Here is an 18296-nt window from a genome sequence, read left to right on the forward strand (position 1 = left end):
TGCTGCTACCCACCTGGGGCCCTGGCAACCACTAATCTACTTTCTGTCCATGTAGATTTGCCTATTCTGGACATTTCATATAAATAGAACCATTCAATATAAAGTCCTTTGTGATTGACTGCTTTCACTTTTCACTTTTTTCATTTTTTTATTTGCTGCATAATATTCCATTGTATGGATACACCACATTTTATTTATGCACTTGCCAGTAATTGTCATTGATGGGCATTTTGGTTGTTTCCACCTTTTGGCTATTATGACTAATGCTGCTATGAACATTTGCTTACAAGTTTTTGTGTGCCAAAATATGTTTTTATTTCTCTTGGGGTTGTGCATTATTTCTTAAAGATTTGCACACAATAGTAGCTCTGTAAAGGTGTTTAGTGTTTCTCTTAGACATATATTTAATATCTTTTATGTTGAACACATTTTTGTGGAATACCAGTGTTCCAAGGAACAAAGTTCAAGAAAGGTTTCTAAGTGGTTGTGCTCTGCAATATGATGTGATGTGAGGAGAAGAAAGACATGAGCCAGGAATCAGGGAGTGATAAGTATTAAATATTGGATTCTCATTTCACAGAAGACTTTTCAATTTGGATTTCATTGTTGAAGGAACTCTAGTCAAGACCGTGAGTTAACATCCCTTCTTGGAAGGGGATAGAGGGCAGATGAGGATTTTATAAGTGTCCAGAAGCTGTAAGAAACAGCCTTTTAAAACAATTAGGAGAGAGCTGTGTGATTTCTAGGATCTTTCAGTGAGGTATTCAGGACTCTTCATTTTTAAAAATTGTGATAAGTATATAGAATTTGTTTCATATAGACACTTTCTGTAATGCATCAGAGCATGAATTAGCAGGCGAAATAGAAAAAACATCATATAGTGGTTATAATAAAGGCTTTATCTGTAGAGTGTTGCTTGTTTTGCAGTAAAAACAGTTCACTAAAACTTAATTAGCAGTATATACCAAGCAATTTTCACTCAGAAGCATCTTATAAATGTGCTCTGATTATAAATCATAAATACTGTTTTGTACTATTGAGTAGGATTAAAACCCAAATTAATCTCAAAGAAAAAGCTTTAGTTCCCTAAGTAACCAAACATGTAAGCAGATAAAGAAGTAACATGGTATTTAGGGAAAACTAAAAACTTGTGTACTGTATTGGTTGGTCTGTTCTTAACACCTGTTTTCTAAGTCATGTATAAAGACAAAATTCTTTCAAGTTAAGTTCACATCAAAGTGGAAGTTCAATTCCATTCCCACTGTGTAAAACCATAATGTATTAATTTTCTACATGGCAATAGAGCGTGAGATTTTAAGTTGCTGCTTCCATATGGTAAACTCCTTTAGTATGATGTATTTTTCTTTTAATAAAGATGATTAAAATGAAAGACAAGGGGCCAATTATATTTTATTAGTGGCCAAATGTGCTCACTAAATTACATGGGTTAAATCTTGAACTTTCTCATTCAGTTTGGCAGAATTATCCTTGGTAACCATGTGTCCCTGCTGCTTATTAAACATAATTGGACTGCTAGTGTGCAATCAGAATTGTAACTGTGCGTAATATGCTAACAAATTCCAAACTCTGAAGAGCGACTTCTAGGGTTAGCTTTCTTAGAGTTTGAATCCTGTTCAGATGAGTTTTACTCTGAAATGGATTTCACTCCTAAATTTTCTGTTTGTGATGTATGTTTCATCTAAGTTTCCATTTACCTTTTCCTGCCAAACCTTATTCTAAGAACCAAAACTCCTAAATTTTCTTGCTGATCCCTGGTAGTTTTACTGATAGAAAAACACTATATTTATGAAAAAATTGTTCAAGCAAATACAATAGTGAAAAGTAATCAATTATCGAAACAGCAATTTCAAAGAGATGCTGGACTTGAGAGAGTTAAGTGTTAATGGCACACTGAGTTGATGGTGCTGTAACAGATGATGATTTCCCGTTTCCACTTTGGCCTCTAGTGAGTAGCTGGTGCATGCAGTTCTGTACAGCTTTGCTATCTGCCAGCTCTCTGATAGCCTGGAGCGTTAGGACCGCAGGACAAATGTTTGCAGGAGGCCTTTATAGGTAGGTCCGTCAAACAGAATCAGTAGCAAAGGAGCCAAAACAGAGACTTTGACGGCTGCAGTTTGTATATCCTCCTGGGATCCTACTCCAGAAATTTTATTTTACATCTTAGTAAACTGAAAAGAGTAAGAGCTTTCTGCCTCAAGAAAAATTTATTGAGACATTTTTCGGTAAGAAGGCTGTTACATTGTGGCTCTGGCCAGGTTTCAGCCAGAACCCTTTCCTCCCCTGCTGTTCATACCAATCCTGCACCAAAGACCAGCTTGCTTTGCAGCCTGCCATAGTAAGGGAACAAGCATAGACTTCCTCAGTCTTCTCACAATTTGGAAGGTTTGGATGTCGTGTGGACTTGACTCACTTTGTTGCAAGTTCTCCTTTCTAAAAGGATTTTGTTTGGAGAAATGAATGGAATGTCTTAAATGTAACAATGGCGTATTTATGAATTACGCAAGCGTTCAAATGTCAGTTGCTTATGGGAAGATGCGTTTGAGATAGAATAGTGGTTAGATTTTTAAGCTACTCCACAGAAACCATTTAGGTCAGCATGCCTCTACAAAGAGAAGCTGTTACAGTCTAGGATCCTTTATGGTCCCTGAACCACAAAGTCCCCTGGGCCCAAGACACTCGATAGCTTAAAGCCTTGCATCACATGAGGTCCTGTGAGTGAAATGGATGGAGACTCCTAAGCACATTTCCCTCCTCTGCTCACTGATTCATCGCCAGGCTCTTCTCTCTCCTTTGTCTCAGCCCTGCCCACCATCCATATCTAGTTGATACCCAGTGGATAAGAGAGAGACAGGGAAAAGTCACTCCTCAGGCTGATAGAATCAGAGGCTAAGTGGACCTTATTTATTTACAAGTTCTTTTTCCAGAGGGGTTTTACTTGCAAAAAAGTGAGGAAATATTTATAAAAATAATACTCTCTAGATATCCTCAACTTGCAAACTCTTACTGTTAAGCAGAAGCCTAAAGGGAGAAGAAAAGAGCAGAGAAGCCCTGTAATGAAGTATGAAGAACACTGGCCTGGGAATCAGAACAGCCAGTTCTTGATTCTGACTTTGGGCTCCATATCGGGAGCTTGTGCAAACCCCTTAAGCTCTGTTTGCTCATGTGTAAGAGGCAGAGATAAGTCTCTAAAGACTCTTCCAGTTCCAAAATACTATGATCATAGGAGCCTAATGTATTCTGCACCTTGCTAGAGTTGTAAGGCTTTTGTGAAATGTAATTTCAGTGTCTGCTGATGGCCAATGATGCTTGAGCAGGATGAAAAATAACAAGTGCTACTCAGAAGAGAGGGATCCTGGCAAACCAAGATTATACTTGTGACAGTGGAGCCTCATGACCTGGGTTCCAGTTCCAGCGTCACTACTAACTAATCATGAGACTTTGGGCTCTTGAACTCTTGGGGCCTGTTTTTTACTCTGTAGAGTTTAGGTGGTTGCATTTGGTGGCTTCTTGATTCTCCTTCAGCTCTCAGATTCAACTGATATCCCTGAGAAAATAGGTGTTGAATGGTAATCATAACGTCTAAATGGTTCAGTCCTCTTTGCTTAGGTCCTAGTGGAAAGGAAGTGGCTGCAGAGGAGCAGACAAAATAAAAAAATTTTTGAATGTCTGCTGTATTATACACTAACAGGCTCTGGGAGACATTCATAGTCACACAGGGTAGCTGGCTAGAGTTTTTAGCTTTTAGGAGTTCTGTATTTCCATTTCTCATTTACAATCAAGAAAAAGAGCTTCAGGCAAAGATGATATTGTCTACTATTCAGTATTACGTTCTGATCCCTCTAGTGTAGTTTGTTGGGCAATACCATATTTCTTTGTCTTCAGAATTGATTTTTGCATTGAATAATTCTCTAATAATATCTCTAATTATAATATCTTGCTTATTCTCTAATAATATCTTACTTATTAATGGAACCCTTGGAAAGGTGCTTTAAGTAGCAAAAATTTATTCTACCTCATGGTTCTTTGTGTTTAGTGAAAATTTTTGGCTGTGTGTCCGTCTCTGTATACTCAATATCCATATAGACAGCTGATTTCTCAGTCCCAGAGTGAACAATCCGTATTTCTGGGACACTAAGAAAGCTAGATGGAAGTAAATCTCTTAGGTGCTCATATATAAATTCAATGGGAAGATTAAATGAGGTAGTGTTTCAAAGCTGGCTGTGTGAGGATGGCAGAATATTTTCTAACCTTCATTTTCGGTGTTTGGGGTACCCAGTGTGTGGGACATTCTTTGTGGTCAAGTGGGGCACCACCTGTTATCTTGGAGCTGAGTTTTCTAACTCTATCTGGATTTGGAACACATTGTTCTTAGGAAAAAGTACAGAATTTGCCCAGTTGTATCCCAGAACACCTTCTCCTAATTTAAATTGTCAAAGTAATTCTTATTAACTCAGTTATCCTTTTATATTTATCGTCCTCCCCAAACTTTTCACCCCACCCTAAGGGGCTCCATTTCTTAGAGTTACCAGCTCTGTTGTGTGAATGATAGATTGTAAAGAAATTTTCTGACCTACACGTGGTGGAGATATGTATTTTTTCATAATTATATGTCACCCATAGAGATTGTAGTAATTATGTTATAAATGTGTGGAGTCCTCATAATTTGGTCTCTCTTATAATTTATGTTAATTTCTAATGAATGTACTTATACAATTATTAATAAATGGTTATGGTCATCTAAGAGAAGAAGCACAGGTTATTTGATACTACCATGGGTTCACTAAAAACAAGTTAAGTCAGACTCATCTCACTTCTCCTTTGAAAGGTTTAGTAGTTTGAAAGATAATGGAAATGCAATAAGCAAAGCTTAGCCAAAATTCAGCAGGACATTTGACCACATCTCATAATATTTTTGAAGGCCAGATGGAAAAATATGGACCAATTGCTAATACTGTTAAGTGGATTAGTATTAATGAGTCAATGGAGGAAATTTTCTGTTATCCTCCCTCTTGAGTTCTCTGTTTAGAACTTCTTGATCAACATTTTAATCAATTCTTTGGATGAAGCCTTCTAAGAAGGCATGCTTATTGATTTTGTGAATGACATAGAGTGGAGAGGGATAATGAGTACATTTGATGACATAGGGAGATATGGAAAAGGTCACTACAGACAAAAACAACTGGCCTAATTTAATGATGTATTAAATAGATGTAAGAATAAGGCCTTGCATGTGGAGGAAACAAAAATTCCTATACAAATGAGCCCAGAATGTGACAGACTTGCTTAAGTGTAGCAGGCAAGAAAATGACTTAGGGGTTTAATAGATGGCAAGTACAGTGTTCATCAGTCCTGTTTTGCACTGAACAAATAAAGCTAGTGTGGTCTCAGGTAGGCTGTGTTACCAGAAGTCTAATAACAGGACTGGGAAAGTGGTGCTCCCACTCTACTTTGCAGCTTCCAGATTACAAGAAGAATTCAGTTTTGAGTACAGGATGCCCTTGAGGAGAACAACTAGGATTGTTTAGAGCCTAGAAACTGTATCAAGTAAGAAAGTCAAAGGAACTACAATGTTATAATTCCTTTGGAAAATTCTACAGTTTTGCTTTTCACGTTTAGGGTGTTTTTTTTTCCTCCACCAATTTTATTTGACTATATGGTTGGGATCTAATTTGCCATGTGCATAGCCAATTATCCCAGCACCTTTTATTGAATAGCCTATTTCTCCCCTCCATTTGGAATGCCACCACTCTCATATCAAGTTTCTGTATACGTACTTGACTGTCTCTTAGTTCTCTTTTCTCTTCCATTGGTTTATGTGTCTATCCCTGTGATAATATTGCACTGTTTTTCTTCAAAAATCTTAGCTATTCTTGACTCTTCATTCTTCTATGTAATTTTAGAATGAGATTGTTAAGTTCCATAAAAATTCCCTATAGGATTTTTACTGGAATTGTGTTGATTTCTTTTTTTTATTGAGGTCACATTGGTTTATAACGTTATGTAAGTGTTGATTTTTTATGGAGTAATTTGAGGAGAATTGATATGATTACTCCATCAAGTATTCCTATGTATGAACATAATGTATTTCTTTATTTAGTTCTTCCTTGAGTTTTTAATATGATTTTATACTTTTCTCTGGCAGAGTCTTACACATAATTTGTTGGATTTATTTCCAATTACCCTATAGTGTTTATTGCTATTGTAATTGTTTTTTTTTATTACATTTCAAATTGGTTAGTACTGTTATATAAGGACACTGTCAATTTTTGTAAGTTGATCTTATATCCAAAAACCTTGCTGAATTCTCTTTATTAATTCTAATTGTAGACTCTCTTGGATTTTTTATGAGAGTAATGATGACATGCAAATAATGACAGTTTTGATATTTCCTTTTTAATATTTTTATCTTAGTTTTTTTTTTTTTTTTCTTACTTCATGTGCTGTCTGGGACCTCCAAAATAATGTTGACTAGAAGTGATAGTCAACACTTTTTTGATATATGGTAATTTCATTGTTCAGTTCTAGTATTTCACAATTTCTGTTTTGTTTTCATCCCTATGAGTTATTTTTGAGTACGTTTAAAATTTTCTAAACATATGGTTGTTTTTTTACTTACTTTTTATTGATTTCTAATTATCTGCATTGTACTTAATGTGATTGGTATTCTCAGAGATTGGTCAGTGCTACCTTTGAGACATAATATGTAGTAAATTTTTATAAATGTCTTATGTATGCTTACAACCAATGTATATTCTTTTTCTGTTTTGGTACAGGGTTTTATATCTATCTATGTGTGTGTGTATGTATATGTATAACATCAAACTTACTATTGTGTTCAAATTTGCTGTATCCTTAGGGAATTTTTGTCTACTTGATCTGTTAGTTTCCGATAGCAGAGTGTTAAAATATCCCACTATGATTCTAGTTTTCTCAGTATCTCCTTGTTATTTGTACCTTGTTGCTTCCTATGCATTTGAGAGCATTGATTGTATAAGTTCATTGTATCTTCTCTGTAGAGTGTTCTTTTTATCATTATGTAATGTCTTTTTTAATTCCTGTTTTTGATCTTAAGTTCTATTATGTCTGTTAATATTGCTTTACTAGCTTTCCTTTGTTTAATATTTGCCTGATACATTTTTTCACGGTCTATTTAAAAATTTTCTGGATCATTTTGCTTTAGATGTGTCTCTAGTTGGATTTGTTAACCTAGTCTGATAGACTTTTAATAGATGAGTGTGTGTGTGTGTGTGTGTGTGTGTGTGTGTGTGGAGAGAAAGAGAAAGAAAGAGATTTGAACTCATTTTTGCCATTTAACTGTGTATTGTCTCTTCACATTCCTCTTACTTGCTTTTTATTACTCTTGTCTTTTAGATTGATAAAATTGTCAGTATCATCTCTTTTGTTCCTCTGCTGATTTTGGAAGCTAATGTATGGCATTTCTGCTCTTGTAATGGTTCTTCCTAAGTTTTTTTTTTTTTTTTTTTAAGATTTTGTTTTTCCTTTTTCTCCCCAAAGCCCCCTGGTACATAGCTGTATATTTTTAGTTGTGGGTGCTTCTAGTTGTGGCATGTGGGATGCTGCCTCAGCATGGCTTGATGAGTGGTGCCATGTCCGCGCCCAGGATCCGAACCAGCGAAACCCTGGGCCGCCCAAGCGGAGCACATGAACTTAACTGCTTGGCCACGGGGCTGGCCCCAGTTCTTCCTAAGTTTTTGACATTCATATGTAACTCCAAAATTTTCTATCAAAGTTGAGAAGGAACTTAATATGTTTGAGCATCCCCGTCTTCTTTTCTAGTTGCACTTTTAACACTGCTTTGTTGAGATATAATTCACATACCTTCTAATTCACCAATTTAAAGCATACAATTCAGTGTTTTTTAGTTTACTCACAAGGTTATGCAAACATTGCTACAATCTAATTTTAGAACACTTTCGTCTCCCTTAAAAGAAATCCTGTACCCATAAACAATGTCTGCCTTACTCCCTATTTCCTCCCGTCCCCCAGTCCTAGGCAACTGCTAATTAATTTACTGTCTCTTTAGATTTGCCTATTGTGAGCATTTCATATAAATTATAAATTATATATATTATAAATTATAAATATATATATATTATATATAAATTATACCATATGTGGTCTTGTTACTGGCTTCTTTTACATAGCATAATGTTTTCAAGGTTCATTCATGTTGCCACTTTTAATCATGAAAAATTAGTTATTCATAATCTATAATTAGATGCATCTGATGATACATTTTGTCAGTTTGTGGGACCACCAGCATACCTTGCTTCCTTCTTTGGGCTCTTCTTTCTGAAGCACATCCTAAAATATATCAATTCTTTAGTGAGAATCTGTTAGTGGAAATCTCAGAGTCGTTGTAGGTCTTAAAAATGTCTTTATTTTGCCCTCCTCCTTTTTTTTTTTGAACATTCACACCTGAGGTAACATTTGTTGCCAATCTACTTTTTTCTTCTTCTCCCCAAATCCCCCCAGTACATAGTTGTATATTCTAGTTGTAGGTCCTTCTAGTTGTGCTATGTGGGATGCCGCCTCAGCATGACCTGGTGAGTGGTGCCATGTCTATGCCCAGGATCTGAACCGGCGAAACCGTGGACCACCGAAGTGGAACGCACAAACTTAACTACTTGGCCAAGGGGCTGGCCTCCCTTCATTCTTTGTAATAACTTAGCTGGGCATTGAATTCTAGCTTGATAATTCTTTTCTCTTAATGCTTTGAACATACAACTCCATTTTCTTCAAGGCATCTATTACTGCCATTGAAGTGTCTGCTGTCAGTCTAATTGTTGTTTTTTGGGTAGGTAATATTTCTTTATGGCATCTTGATGTTCTGTAGTTTCACTATGGTATGTCTAGGTATGAATTTATTTGTGTTTATACTGGTTGGTACTGAGACTGCACTTGCAATGTCTGTGTTTTATGGCTGTTTTTCCTTTCTTTATCTCTCTGAAGATCCTAAACGTATTTATCTTAAGGTCATTTTCAGATTGCTCTGTTATTTTCATTTTGTCTTGAGTGAATTAATCTCTCAGTGGTTGATTTTGTCATTAATTATGGTATTAATTTTCTTCATGTATTTTTGAATTTTGGTTGAGAGATTAACTTGAGTGAGAGTTGTTACCCATCTTACCTTCCCCTACCCAACCTAGCAGCTTTGTGGTTGCCTCCATCTGGTTCCATGAGGTAACTCAGGATTCCTGATCTTGCTGATAACGGTGATAATGCACTTCCAGCCACTGTGCTAACAAGTGGCTGGCTTGGATCCTGGCCCCTCCTGCCTCTTTTGGTGTACAGCCTCATGTAAACTCCTTTTTTCAGTCTCATTTCTGGAATTCTGCCCACTCTCTGGTTTTAAGCAATGAGCCTGGCTCCAGTTCCCTGCCTTAAGTGAGGCATTTTTAATTCTCATTAACCTACAGAAGCTGAATTCTTGGCCCTCTTTGCTTGCTTCCAGATCTGGAGCCCATTAGGCCTCACTCACTGCTTTGTGTTTCTGTTCCATTTATAGTCCTTGGAAATAGATTTTCTCATATATCATAATAGAATTCATATAATTTATTGTCACCTTCTTGGATATGGCTATGGCACGTATGGTAGATGGGATAACTTCTTGTATGCCTTCCATTACTATACAGACTGGAAAGTAAAAACTACTACATAGGCTTCCTTACCTCTAGGGTTCCTGTGATTCAGATTATACTGATCATGTTCACTTTTATAACACTTGGATTCAGGACTGAGTTCAGTGGGGATAGGGTGTAGTATGCATGGCAGTGATTTTGCTGGAACAGATCCAGTGGCTTAGGGTTTGTGACTGTTTCTGATCCCCAGGTTGCAGCCCTCAACTGTATTCTTTAGAGCCGACAATTCTGGCAGCGACTTCCTGATCTCTAACTGCAGCTAAGGCATTGTGTTCTTAGAGCCAACAATCACGTTGGTGGCTGCCTAATTCCTGGACTGTGGCTGAGGAGGTATGATCCTGTCCAGCACTTGGCACAGCAGCGCCCTGCTTCCTTGACTTTCTGACAGTAGCAAAGGTGGCAGTTCCCTTGGCAGGCCAGCCTTGTGTGGATTCTGAGACACGTTCCTTAAGATCTAGCATACAACCTGCTCCTTCAGCCATTCCAGTTATTTTATTGACATCTAAGTGTGAGCACCTAAGTATTAAATCTGATTCAGCTTAAAATACTAGAGGTTTTTCATACCTGCAACTGAACCTTGACAAATACAGCAGCTAGGATTTTGCATTTTTTACTTTTTGCCTATCGCTTGTCATGTGAGTCGTGCAGAAGCATGGTGGCCTCACAGTGTGAACTTACACAGCCATCTTAACCAGAACTCTCTGTCACTTATATTGTTTTTCAATTTCAAATAATTTCTTTTAGGTCCTCAACATGTAAAACTGCTGTTGATTTGCATAGTTGTCTGAACGATAACATAAAACTGAAATAAAATGGTATCTGTTAGCCCTAAGGAGAAAGAGGACGGTATGTAGTTAAAATCCCAATGCAGACTAATTGGCCTAAGGAAATTTAGAAGATGTAGCATATTTTTCTACCACTGGAAGGTGATGAAGGGTTGTGTTCTTTGAAGACTATGGTGAATTAGTATGACCAAAAAGTAGAAAAGACCAACTAGTTACAAATAAATCTGACTTGCTGTTTTCTTTCTACTTTTATATTTTATCATAGCCAGTTTGCTAGTTATGTACCTAGAGAAATAAAGCTCTTCTCTAGAATTTATAGAACAAAGGTAAATATTCACTTCAGAAAGGGTTCTGGGGTTTTGAACATTATGTTTTTATTAAAATGTTACTTATTTTTGATAGGAAATGTTCTATTTCATCATTTTTCTGGCGTGACTTTGTTAGGCATGACTAAGTTATTCTAAAATAACTTACCTGTATCAGATTCGTGTTGTAAATAATGTTGTAACCCCACTTAGGTAAGTAAGCAGAAATATCCTGAAAATTTTATGTCTCTTCTACAAACTTCTCTCATTGTTCCCTTTCATTTGCAATTATTTAAAAAATGATGCCAGAATCACAACACAGAGAAACACTTATAATACAGTGAAATCTAAAGCAATTAGGCAATAAAAACAGATCTACCTTATAATTACGACATTGAAAAACTATGTATGCATAGGAATAAGACCTGGAAAGTAATATGAAAAAATTGGGAAGAGTTGATGCTTTCTTAGAGGAAGTAAAACCAGTTGGGCTTGTTTTGTTCATAGTAGGTTTGTTTTGACTCCTAGTTTCTGGAATCTGCCTTTCCTCTCCTCCATTTGTGAAAACTGGGACAAGATTTATCTCTAGGATTCTGGCGCCACTCTTGTATTTTTTAAGTCGTAAAAATTGACAGTAGTTGTGTGAACAACACATCTGTACATTTTTTTCAGTACTCTGAGATGTAGTTTATATGGACTTGGGCACTCAAACTCGTTTAGCCACCGTCATCCCTGTCCTGGAGCTGCAGTAGCCATCCAGCTGATCTGCTTGCTTTTCATGATTATTCCTCAGCAGTCTCTCTTCTGCAGTAGCCAGAGTGATACTTTCAAAGTATGAGTCAGATCGTGTGTCTACTCTGCTCTAACACTCCAAAAGTTTTCCATCTCATGCAGTGTGGAAGCCTGTGGGGCCCTCCATGTTCAGGTCATCTCCCCAACTTCATTTCTTGTTGCTCTTTCCCTTGCTCCCTCCATTCTAGCCACAGTAGCCTTGCTGTTTCTCACTCAAGCATCCTGCCAACTCAGTGCCTTCACATTTGTTGTTGTTTCAGTCTACAGGGCCTTTCCCCTGTAGCTTGCACCCTCATTTCATTCAAGTCTCTGTTCAGATGCCTTCTTCGCAGAAAGGTCTTCAATGATTATCTAAAATAGTACCTTTCTATCCTCTGACCCTGCTTTGTTTTTCTTTAAAGTGTTATCACTACTGAATGTTGTCTTCTATATTTATTTATTGTCTGTTTACTCCAGTAGAATATAAGTTCCATGAAAGCAAAGATTTTGTCTGCTTTGTTCACCATTATGTGCTCAGTGCCTGAGTCAGAACCTGGGACAAATAGGTACCTAATGAATGAAATGAATTCAAGTGGTCTCTTACTGTATATGTGTATATATATATATATATATATATGGATGGAATTTATTTCTTTTGTTTGTTTCGTTTCTTTCTAATCAGGGTTTTTTATTCTTGCCAAGTTGAATTTCATTCTGGATAAAGAAAGAGACAAAAGAGGCACTGAGTGCTTCTCTCTTCTTTGCCTTCTACAGTGGTCATATCCTTCTCTTATTCTCCCTACTTTCTGTGCATCTAAGAAGAACTTTCATTATTGCCCTCCATGTTTTTCATGAGTCTTAGCTCATGTTGGGCCTTTACCTTCCACTCTTTCTATAAACATTTGCCAGTCTTTTCTATATTTTGCTTTGGCCATGTGATTTTTTTCTCCTGTCTTTTGGACACATCCTTTTAAAGTTTGGGTGCTTCGCATTCACAGGGTTTCTTGACTATGCATATTGGCTTCATTAGAGATCTCTCCCTTTTCTTCTTCTTTTAGTAATTGTGTAGTTAAAATTTTGAGTTTTTTGAGCCTTCTAGGACTTCAAAAATTTTTTCATGATATCTGAACATTGGCTTCTCTGATTTTTCTCTGAACTTTTTATAATCTATTTCCTTAAACTTTAATATGTATGTCTAATATGACCAGAGTTATCTTTTTTTCTGATTAGATACTTGAATTTTGATAAGTGGCTTGTTTGGAGATTTTTGTCATTTTCACATCACCAACCTGTTCTTTCTTGTTTGTCAGAGTTAAATCCTGTTTAACAATTCTATCTTTCATTTAATTTTTCATTGTTAATTTCCCTAAAAGCATACTTTTTTATTAAGGTGTTTTAAATATTCCTCATGGAGATAGTTAAGAATTAATTTTTGATACTCATTTGAATGAAAATGGATACCTTGTCTTGGTAACACAATAAGGTTTAAAGACTTTATGAATTGCAATTGAGGAGTTAAAAACAGACTATATAGCTTTTTGGTTAGACCTCTGAGATAAAGTTTGGGTAACCATAAGGCTAAAACCTGGCCTGGATTCATCCTTTGGTCAGTAGAGGTCATCTGTGTCAAAGAAACAAAGCCTTATTTATTTATTTATTTTCTGGTAGTGATAGTACTGTGAAATTTGTAGCATAGAAATAAGAATTTCTTTTCAATGTTAACACCAGCTAGTTTATTTATTTTTAGATTTTTAAATTTTTTTCCTCCTTCTCTCCAAAGCCCTCCAGTACGTAGTTGTATATTTTAGTTGTGGGTCCTTCTAGTTGTGGCATTTGGGACGCCACCCCAGCATGACTTGACGAGTGGTGCTAGGTCTGCGCCCAGGATCCAAACTAGTGAAACCCTGGGCCGCCGAAGCAGAGCATGTGAACTCAACCACGCGGACATGGGGCCAGCCCCAACACCAGCTAGTTTATACCAAGCTGGTTTCTGCTTACCTGAGTCAGGGTTATAAGTAAATCTATAAATCTGTACACCCTGTACTTTGAAGTTTTAATAATGAAAAGTTACACAGAGATGCTGTGTTCTCCCTCTTTTGGTTTATCCCCAGTTGATCCACACAACTGTAAACCCGGGGCTAGCCTATGACTTGTGTAGCTACTCAAAGTTTGGAAGCAATATGTAACTTCCGAAGTGCTAAGCTTACGAATTCCCAGATAGGCTTCATGGTTCAGGTAGATAATGGAAAGATTATTCTTTATGGAAAGATTTCTTCTAGAGTCATTTTCTAGAACTTTGAACAAGGTTCACCTTGTCTGGACTGCACTAGACTTAATCCTTTTTCTCTTTACTTACCCAGAGTCACCCAAGAACAGCTTTCTCTTTGTGATATCTAAGCCTCACTTGGAACTGCCTTGGAGTAGTGGGACTGAAGTATAATCTTTGGAAAAATGGGTAGAAAGAAATGTAGTCAGGGTCCTGGGGGAGGGATATAATCTGCACTGCCAGTGTGGGAAAGAAGGCTATGAAGGTGAAGCAGAGCTGTTCCACTACAGTGGGCAAGTCCTTTTGCCTCCAGAGATTGGTGAGGATGCTAGTCTCTCATGGGTCTCACTTTGCACAGGGGCATAGATGTGGTAATGGTAGTAATGGTAGCAAACTGCTGAGGCATACTGAGTTTAGTGAGGAGAGGATGGTTCTGAGGTAGTGCAGTCACCTGGAGCTGGTGCCATTGGCTACAGGAAGAGGGATCTTACTAATCACTAATCAAGGCTCAAGCCATCCCAGGATCTTTCAAGGGGAAGGGAGGGATTTGTGTGGGAAAGGGCACTGAGTAAAGGGTATCTTAGTTGACATTGTAGATATTGACATTGAGGATCCTTGGTTGACATCCACCAAGCTGGAGTTCCCTGGGGAACACCTATTGTAAAAGTTTGCTGAGTCATTTGCTTTGCCCTTGGCTCACTTTTTCCTTGCCAGAAGTCAATCACGGGAAGGGTCCTAGTCAGTAACCTGGGGAAATGCTGCAAGTTAAAGCTTCTAGACTCACCTTTCTGTTGGAAGAATCACAGTGCTGTGAAAATTGAAGAGGAAAAGGCTCTTCCTTCTGTTCTGGGCTCTAGTTAGGTCTATTTTTGTAGTGTGGACTGTTGTGAGGAGCTTCATTCTAAAAGCTTATCCTTCAGTATCTCTTGATGTCCTTGGAAATGACTTTAAGCTGTCTTTCCTTGTTCAGAGTTAATGGGATATTGAAGCGGAAATTGAGTTATATCATCGTCTGGGGACTGCAGGGAATCTCTGAGGATTACTTTCACTTTTTGCTTATTTTAAATAAAAAAATGCCTTTGAGATATGGATGACAGAGTAAAGACACAATTACAGGAATTGCCATCACTTCCCACTGGATGCTTCAGTCACAGCACAAAGTTGTTGGTATAGTTCTGTAGCCCTGGGGATAATGTCTGTGATTCCTTTGCTTATTACATTTTTGGGACAATGATTCTTGCACTTGTAGAGTCTGACTTACAGTAAATCAAAATGGTCAGGTTTCAGGTTTATGAAATGTTTATTGAAGTGCATAAAAATTGGGTTTTGACATTAGAAACAAAATTCTTTTTTACTAGATGGAATTTCTGGAATTGACTTTTTAAAATGGCATGGAAGCAAGGGATCTCTTTGTTCATTTTATTTATTTATTTTTTTGTGAGGAAGATTGGCCTTGAGCTAACACCTGTGCCAGTCTTCCTCTATTTTGTATGTGGGACGCTTCCACAGCGTGGCTTGATGAGCGGTGTGTATGTCTGCACCCGAGTTCCAAACCCGTGAACCCCAGGTCGCCGGAGCAAAGCATGTGAACTTAACCACTATGCCACCAGGCCAGCCTCTCTTTGTTCATTTTAGATTGGGGAAAAATAAGAGCATCCTGTATAATTTTCCAATATAGTTGACATAGATCCCTAAGAGCTGTTTGGATTAAGGTTAGCCTGTAGTCTCAGTTTTTGTGTTATTATCTCTTTCAAATTAGGACTTTCCTGAGATTTTGTAGTGTAAAAATGTCTTATGCCCAATACTGTTGCCTTTTGTCTCTGTAAGAGCGTTAGACCTCCACTAACATTCCACTCCTAGCTGCTGTTTGGTTAGCACTACTTCCCTTCTCTAAAAGTATCTCATTATGTGTGTCTTCTATACATATACCTTCCATCCCCATTGATGCTCAGAGATTTCTTGCCACATTATTCTCTCTGTGTTGCCCTTTTCCTTTTTTTGAAATCTACCTCAGTCTTCCTCTCACCACTCTTGTCCAGATCTAAAAAAGTCGATCTTAGTTTAATTCCATCTGATTCCTGTCATCCTCAGTGAAAAAGAAGAATGATGTTGGGGGTGGTAGAAGAGGTCCAGGAGGTAATCGTATTATTTGTGGTACAAGTATTTTCTTTTAGATTCTTATTGAATGAGAATACTAGTTTGCTTATATGAGCACATATCTATGAATCCCCTACCCTACTCAGTGGTGAATGTCAGTGTTGAAATCCTAGTGATTTATGCCTAGCGTATATCTTAACCAACTTCATAATCCGGTTCCCTTTTCAGTGATACTTCTTTGTGAAACTTAATTTCTTAACTTTTAGTACTAAATAATGTGGACATAAAAATAGTTGCCCATCTTGGGCATTTTTTGATGATTGCTCTTTTTTCTCAGAAGAATGATTCGTATAGACTGCTGTGATTGAGTCTGTATGTTGGGGTGAAATTTTACCTTTACCTTGGCACAGCTGCTGAAGAAATTAAATAATTAAAAATGGAAGTGTAAGTGAAAATAGAGGCAGAGTGGAAAAACTAGATTCCTCCAGCTGCCTCCTTCATACCACTACAAGTTCTCTTAGAATGACAGTGACATCTCGTGGGTTATTTTTATTAACAAGCATCATTGAAGGAAAAGAGAGCCAACAACAATGAAGTTGAGATTGTTCGGTAGTCATGTACATGGATGGTGGTGATGGTTAGTCAGTGCTTTTCAGTTTCTGAAATGAACACTGGACACTCCAGGTCAAGATTTAGATATATCTCTCTTATGACTTTCATAATAAAAAAACATTTATTAAATGACTATATGAAACATGTTCTGTTGTGTACTATAAAGATAGAGTGCTCCTCTCTGGGTGCTTGTGATTTAAAGTGAACAATCACAGAATGAACACTCATTAGGATCAAACATTGAACAGATACTTAAAAGTGTTTATAATGCTTGGATGCAGTAGTGCCCAATGATTGGTATGAGAGAAGTTTTATTAGTTTAATTAATTTAACAGTCCAGTGGGTGAACTGTTCTCTTCCAGTTCCTTGGGAAAGTTTTTGTGAAGAAGACTGATTTCCAAAGTGATTTAAGTCATGGCAAATTGAAGGATTGGTCAGCTGAGACTGGGATGGACATAGTGTATGAGATAGCCAAGAGACAAGGATAGGATAATGAGCTGGTAAAGAGAATGAGGACTAGATATATTCTACTGAGGAAAAGGTCTATAGGAGACTAAGAAGAGATGAGGGTCCTTGAAATGCAGTGACAGGAAAAGAATGTGAAACTCAGATTCAGGATTTGGTTCCTGGAAAATATGATGATGTGATGTTCTTGCAAAGGTTTATGAAAGGGTCATGTCAATGTAGAGGGAAAAACAGCTAAGTGTTGTTTTTTAGACTCCCACATTTTATTAGGAACTCATTTGAACATACCATATTTGCTAGAACTGTGGCATTTAGTCTCAGTATGCTCTAATACAGATCACATAAAAATAAAATAAAATAATGTTTGTATTTTTTTATTGCAGTAACGTTAGATTATAACATTATATAACTTTCAGATGTACATCGTAATATATTTCAAATTCTGTGTAGATTCCATCACGTTCACCACCCAAAGACTAATTATAATCCATCACCACACATGTGCCTAATCACCCCTTTTGCCTTCCCCCTCCCCTCTTCCCCTCTGGTAATCACCAATCCAATCTCTATTGCTATGTGTTTGTTTGTCGTTGTTTTTATCTTCTACTTATGAGTGAGATCATATGGTATTTGACTTTCTCCCTCTGACTTATTTCACTTAGCATAATACCCTCAGGGTCCATCCAGGTTGTCACAAATGTCCGGATTTCATCATTTCTTATGGCTGAGTAGTATTCCATTGTGTATATATACCACGTCTTCTTTATCCATTTGTCCCTTGATGGGCATCTAGGTTGCTTCCAAGTCTTGGTTATTGTGAATAAGCCTACAGTGAACATAGGGGTGCATGTATCTTTATGCATTCGTGTTTTCAAGTTCTTTGGATAAATACCCAGCAGTGGAATAGCTGGATCATATGGTAGATCTATTCTTAATTTTCTGAGGAAACTCCACACTGTTTTCCATAGCGGCTGCACCAGTTTACACTCCCACCAGCAGTGTACAAGGGTTCCCTACTCTCCACATCCTCTCCAACACTTGTTTCCTGTCTTGTTAATTATAGCCATTCTGACTGAAGTGAAATCTCATTGTAGTTTTGGTTTGCATTTCCCTGGTAGTTAATGATGTTGAACATGTTTTCATCTGCCCCTGTTGGCCATCATATATCTTCTTTGTAGAAGTCCCTGTTCAGATCTTTTGCCCATTTTTTAATTGGGTTTTTCATTTTTTTTTTTGTTGAGACATATGAGTTCTTTGTATACTTTGGATGTTAACCCCTTATCCGATATATGGTTTGTTAGGTTGTCTTTTC

General features: G+C 37.3%; 1 protein-coding gene across 6 annotated transcripts in view; it reads left to right on the plus strand.

Annotated features, from left to right (window-relative positions):
* FRMD5 (FERM domain containing 5) overlaps positions 1-18296 on the plus strand; it is a 300772-nt gene that overhangs the window by 47013 nt on the left and 235463 nt on the right. The window contains exon 1 of one of the 6 annotated variants that reach the window (XM_070237821.1): positions 2222-2243. The exons of the other annotated variants lie outside the window; for them this stretch is intronic. The gene's annotated coding sequence lies outside the window, so the exon portion shown is untranslated. Of the gene's footprint in view, positions 1-2221; positions 2244-18296 lie in introns of those variants that run through there. 6 annotated transcript variants of the gene reach the window in all.

The sequence above is a fragment of the Equus caballus genome, chromosome 1 (assembly GCF_041296265.1).
Source record: "Equus caballus isolate H_3958 breed thoroughbred chromosome 1, TB-T2T, whole genome shotgun sequence".
Lineage (NCBI taxonomy): Eukaryota > Metazoa > Chordata > Mammalia > Perissodactyla > Equidae > Equus > Equus caballus.